This window comes from Cibotium barometz, chromosome 2, assembly GCF_041138505.1.
Source record: "Cibotium barometz isolate CiBa-2024 chromosome 2, ASM4113850v1, whole genome shotgun sequence".
NCBI lineage: Eukaryota > Viridiplantae > Streptophyta > Polypodiopsida > Cyatheales > Cibotiaceae > Cibotium > Cibotium barometz.
The window spans coordinates 30,011,262-30,017,896 of record NC_141047.1 but is presented as its reverse complement, the minus strand read 5'-3'; the positions used below and the strand labels follow the sequence as shown (position 1 = coordinate 30,017,896).

At 41.0% G+C, this 6,635-nt stretch overlaps 1 pseudogene; it reads right to left on the bottom strand.

The window, feature by feature from the left end:
- Positions 1-558: 558 nt before the first annotated feature.
- Positions 559-1,188, bottom strand: LOC147640917 (uncharacterized; annotated as a pseudogene).
- Between the last annotated feature and the right edge of the window lie 5,447 nt (positions 1,189-6,635).

Genomic DNA, 6,635 nt, shown 5'->3' with positions numbered 1-6,635 from the left:
GATTTAAGTCGAGAGAGAGATATAGATAGATAGATTTTATTATCATCCTCGGAGGTCAAATATGACCTATGGGACCAAAGATACATGGCATGTAGTATGTGTAGGGCTGATAAGCTCTACACATATATGTGTAGGGCTGATATATGTTACTCTCAATGCTCAAGGATGGTGGTGATGAGCCTCGCAATGGAGAGCCCACATTGTGGTTGGGAGAGAAAAGTATGTAGATCTTTATATTTGCTAACTCACTCTTGTTTCTAATGACTATTCTTACATCAAATACCTAGAATAATCCCTTTTTTCAAAAGTTCCAAGTACAATCTTTGCACCACTTAGCCCTAAAAATAGTGACAAAGTTGTGAGTACCTGTGGACACAAGGATTTAAGGAGAGATAGATAGATAGATAGATAGATAGATAGATAGATTCAATTACCGTCCACTGAGGTCATATATGACCCATGGGACCAAAAACAAAAACATTACATCGGTGGCTTCCCAATGAAGGCATTAGATACATATCAGGAGGGTCCATCTAAAAGTTAAAAGAAAAGAAACACCTAGGGTGGGTGATGTGAGGAGGGAGCCGGTTTGGGAGTTCGAAACTCCTGGACAATGGCTTTACCCCCTCTGTAGAGACTGCCCATTTACCTTGTTTGCGGGCATCGTGCATCTTCTTGAGCTCGGTTGCTTTATTCTTAAGTTGGCTTACGGTAAGTTCCTCAGCAATCCAAAATTGTTTCCGCTTCAGAAGGCGGGACTGGCGTAACAGCTTCATTCTTTCCTCTTTATTCTTGAAAGTGAGGACACAGTGCTCGGGTGGCACTTGTCTACGCGTGTCGTTAATCCAAGAGACGGCGTCGGGCTTGATGGAGAGTATCATTGAGCTTGGAGATTGCTTCTTCAAGTGTATCCTCAATAGTACACCATGGTGAGGGGAGGCCCCCTATCCTAACCTTCAGGCTAAGAGATTCTTGTATTTGGCATTCTTGTAAGACTGCCTGTATTTTGGTGTCGATCTTCTGAGTTATTGCTTTGTGAGCCTCCTCTTGGACTGCCTTAACAGTTGCAGTGAAGGACGCTTCAACTTTGCGTGTTTTCGCAAGGAGAGCTTGATTCTCTACTTCTTTGTGGTCCTCCAGATTTAAGGGGAGAGAGAGAGAGAGAGAGAGAGAGATGCAATGAGGCATTTGGGAGTAGGTGTGGTGATGGAAGAAGCCAGTGGTAGTGGTAGCTAAGGATGGTTTTGAAATTATGCGTTGCTTTTACTTGGATCAAGGGAGTGGATCTAAGCTAAGGGCTTTAAAGCAAAGTTCTTGGAGTGTGGATCTAACGATAATTGATATTCCTACATGTTGTTTGATAGATTTTATGATGCATATTTGAGATACAATACATGCTTAGCATTACTTGTTTTGTAGAAACTTCTATTGTTGGGTTTGAGGACATTCCACAATGGAATGTCCTTATTGAGGATCATGTTAAGTTTTCCTTGGTGGTATCTATTGAAATTAGAGCAATGTGATGAGCTATGGTGCATCAAATATTATAATCAACATCATTAACAAAGTGATTAGCAAATAATTAAGACGTGATTAGTGAGTAATTAAGACGTGATTAGTGAGTAATTAAGATGTGATTAGTGAGTAATTAAGACATGATTAGTGAGTAATTAATAAATAGCTTAATGTAGGCATGGATAATCAAAAACCAGCTATGAAAAGATGGACTTTTTCTTCCTCTCTAACAAAAATAACTGAAATACAACATAAGTATTAGAGAACTCTATATAAGCAGTTTGTAGTGTGAACCTACGGTGAGGTGAGCTTGCATGATAATTATGCCATAACTCAATGGGTGGAGTTTGTATGTAGTCCAACTATAGAGAATCATTAGCAAAGATCCATCATGTTGGTCACCAAATGCACCAATAATTAAATGCCTCGACGGTCCACTGAGGACACATCATGATTTGTAAGCTCACGGTGAGCGTGACATTCCAACACTCCCCCCCCAAGCTCAACTCCATCTTGCAGACTCCAAGCATAGTCCAAAATTTGCAAAGCTTCTCAACTCCCAAGGTCTTGGTAGAGATATCTACTATCTGCTTTTCTATGCTCAAACAAACCCAATTGATGTTGATTGTTAGGATCCTCTCCACGATGAAGTGATAATAGACTTCTATGAGTTTGGTCATTGTATGATACACTAGGTTTTTAGCCAACTAAATGCTACTAAGATTGTTTCAGTATATGACAACCTTTTGGTCCACATGTAGCTCCAATACATCAAGTAGATTGTGCAGCACCCTTGTACTTTGCCTCTATACTAGACAAGGAAAAAGAAAGCATAAACCTATTATTAGAACCTTTGTCTACAATCTTATCAACCCAATCTGTATTTCTGTAGGCATACAATTCCATTGGCACACTAGCCTTGTGGAAGAGTTCATAATCTAATGTGGACCTCACATAGCATAGTGTTGTTAGATCTCTTGTTTGCAATGCTACCAACCCAATTTGCATATGTGTAACCATACAATTCCATTGGTAGACTAGCCTTGTGGATGAGTGCATAATCCAATATGGACCTCACATAGCATAGGATGCACCTCACACCATTTAAATGTGATTTTGGTGGTACCTACATAAACTAGCTCTCCAAGACAAACATGTATTTTTAATATGGATTCATGATAGTCATGTAGATCAAGTTGCCAGTTATTTTCTTGTACATAGTGGCATTCTCCAACACATCACTTGCATGTGCCCTAAGCTTCCCATTATGTTCCAATAGCACAAAAATGGGCTTACAAACATCCAACCATATATTGGACAATATGTTCAAAGCATATTGCCTCTACAATAGCCAATTGTTCTTAGACTTCCTTATAACTTCAATGCAAGGGGGGGGAGGGGGTGGGGCAATTTTTGTGAGCTAAACTTTTTGAGTAGATTCCAATATTTTGTGAGAAATTTCCCCTTTGTTTACTAAAAGGTGTTCCCACCACAAACCAAGGTGTGTACCTAATTGAGAAACCCACCGAGCCACGAGCTGAGCTAACTAGGTTGATGTACCGACCAATCTCCTCCTCGAGATGTCCCATACCACCATGAAGTTGCCCTCGCGGGCCTTGAGATTGCTGTCGGCCTCGGCTGCGTAAAGCAGGTGCACGTCTGCACTAGATCTAGGCTCCAAGACCATAGAGCTCTCACAAACTGCTCACTAGTGTGTACAAATTTAATATACTCCATGCTAGTCTAGGATAATTGACTAGATATTGGAGCACTAAATTCAATTTTAGAATAAAATTATGGATTAGATATGACTTAATTTGTAGAGAGAAAAACAGAGAATTGACTTCTTGTACCAGATGTGACTAGATATGTCTCTATCTTTATAGTCTAGGATAATTGACTAGATATTGGAGCACTAAATTCAATTTTAGAATAAAATTATGGATTAGATATGACTTAATTTGTAGAGAGAAAAACAGAGAATTGACTTCTTGTACCAGATGTGACTAGATATGTCTCTATCTTTATAGGCTTCTCTCAAATTTTTTGCATATTCCTCAAAGGGTATCACATCTTGCAATTCCTGTTGTAATTCCTTATTTTTCTCTGCTAGCTTCTTAGCCTCCTTCTCCTAGTGAACTGCTTTCCAAGTTGTGGCCTTCAAGGCTTGCACCAAGCTTTGCTCCTCATTTTTATTAAAAGACTAAGGTTATGTAAAAGGGGAGGAGAAGGGTGTGTGTGAATGGACTTAAGGTCCACTAGCTCGCCTATTTAAAGGTGGAGCTAGAAGGTATTTCTTGGAGCATGAAGCTTAGTTATATTTTTTGAGCAACCGCCGATGGAGGAAAATTGCCTTATTTGAAAAGTGGCAAATGAGGGGGTGTGGAGAGGGGTGGCTGCAAGGGGCGGCTGTACTACAGCAAGTACACTACACAAGGACAGACGACGGCACAGCAAAGCATACGCTATGCAGAAATGCCTGTTGCCCATGGAGCACCCCAAGGGGTTTATATAGCTGTGGGATACGTGCGCTGCACAAAGCAAGGACAAAAGGACGGTGTACTAGCAAAGGCTGTAGATCAGTGGCCTGCATGGCTTAGGAGGGACAGGGAAAGGTGTGGTACGCATGTACCTTATCTGGTCAGGGGCAGCATGGGTGTCCACGTAATAAGCAGTACGTGTGGACCACACAGTGGGCGGCCATCCTTTGGTTCTTGTGCGGCCATCGTACGGGCACCCTGGTAAGTGTGTATGGTTCAAATTTTGGGACGGGGTTCCCAAATTTGGGACACCGACCTCGATTTGCATGCCCGATTGCCCCGAGGGGTGAAAATTTTATCCGAGATGTTCTCCTGGTCGTTGGGGTGCAGACCGTTCGTCAATCGGACGCCCGGTCGTGCATTTATTAAGGTTTAAAGGTCGTCGCTTTTTAACTAAAAATGAATGAAATTTATGTATAAGCTTGATCCGGTGTCCGTTTTGGATGCTGTAAAATCTTATATTAGGATAAAATCGCGCGCAGATTCCAAATTTGGGCTCAGAATTTGAAGATTCTAAGTAAAAATGACTCAAATAATAAAATCATTGATTTTTATACCATAAAAACTCATAAATTTATCTATTACATGGACATTTCTTTATTAGTGAAGATGGGTATGTTACATCCTTCCCCCCTTAAAGAAATCGAGATGTCCTCATCTCGTCATGAATTGGGGAGAATCCTTTAAGAGTGTAGCTTCATCTTCCCAAATTGCATCCTCTTCAGGGTAATCTTTCCACTGTACTAGATGCTCTACAAGAGTCCTATTTCGGAGTCGCCTTTCCCTAGAGTCTATGATGCTACTGGGCTGTAATTCAAGGACTCCTTGAGTAGGGATTACAACTTATTCATCATCAAGAATATGATCGAGATTGGGTACATAAGGTTTTAACAAACTTACATGAAATACATTGTGGACTTTTATATGGGCTGGGAGTTGGAGTTTATAGGCACTTTTACCTAGACACTTGATAACTGTATAGGGACCACAATACCTAGGGCTGAGCTTCTTATATTTCCCAAGTGATAGAGAACTTCGTTTGGGTCACACTCGTAGAAGGACCTTGTCTCCTTCCTTGAAGATCCTTTCAGACCTCTTGGTGTCAGCATAATGCTTTTGTCGATCTTGGGCAGCTTTAATATCCTTTTGGATTGCCTTGGTTTGTTCCTCCATCTCTTCGAGCATTTTCTTGGATGCCTCAACTCTTATGGTCGGATCAGAGAAATTTAGAGGAGACAAGCATTCTTGCCCATAAAGTGCTTTGAATGGTGACATTCCTATGCTCTGATGATAAGATGCATTGTAGGCAAATTCTACCAGAGGAAGGTATTGAATCCACCTTCTTGGTTCCCATCCACACAATATGCTCTAAGAATGTCTTCAATTACTTGATTGACTCTCTCAGTCTGGCCATCAGTCTCTGGATGATAAGTTGTTAAAGAAAAGTTGAGTTCCCAGGGCTTGAAATAAGGACTGCCAGAACTTTGAAGTGAAGTCAGAATCCCGGTCACTTACTATCCTTTTTGGGAGACCATGAAGTTTGAGGATTTTCTTGATGAATATTCGAGCAACATCAGAAGCTTTGAAGGTCTTATTGTTGGTATAAGGTGAGCTACTTTGGTAAGTAAGTCCACTACTACCAGAATGGAGTCATATCCTCCTTGAACAGTGGGGAGACTTGTGACAAAATCCATACTAATGCACTCCCACTTCATGGGGAATATCCAAGGGTTGAAGTTTCCCAGGCATCTTGACCCTTTCAACTGCTTTGATCCTTTAGCATGAGAGACATTGCTTCAAGTACCAAAGGACATCATTTTTTAAGCCTGCCTAATGAAAGCTCCTTCTTACGGCATTTAATGTTTTTGCATAGCCTGGGTGTCCTGTAGTAGGACTATCATGAGCTTCATGGAGGATTAGTTTCTTTAAAGCAGGATCCTTAGGGATACATAGCCTGTGATTGAAGTAGAGGCTTCCTTCATGAGTGGAGTATCCCTTGATTAGATTCTTCTCTTTCTCTGAATTTCCCCCTTCTTCTACTAACTTAATCATCCTTTGATAATCTGGATCATGAGATGAGACTTCTTCCACCTTGACCAGTATGGACATGCTCCTCATGCTCTTCCATTGATTTGGAGTAGATTAAGATGTCATAAAAAAAAACAAGCACAAATTCATCCAAGTAAGAACGGAATATATCTTGCGTTAGGCGGTTGAAGGTTGCAGGAGCATTGGTTAATCCAAATGACATTAAAGTAAACTCATAGTGGCCATAATGGGTATTGAGGGCTGTCTTGGGTATATCTGCTTCCTTGACTTTGATCTGATAACCAGACCTCAAATCTATTTTTGAGAAGACTTTGGCCCCATGAAGCCTGTCAAGAAGTTTGTCGATGCGAGGGATAGGATACTTATTCTTGACAGTGACTTGATTTAGTTCTCGATAATCTATGCAGAGGCGGAGTGTTCCATCCTTCTTTTTTTGGAAAAGAACAGGTGCCTCCCAAGGAGAGCTACTGGGGCGTACGAATCCTTGCTCAATGAGTTGGGAAAGTTGCTCTTTAAGTTCAATGGCTTTAG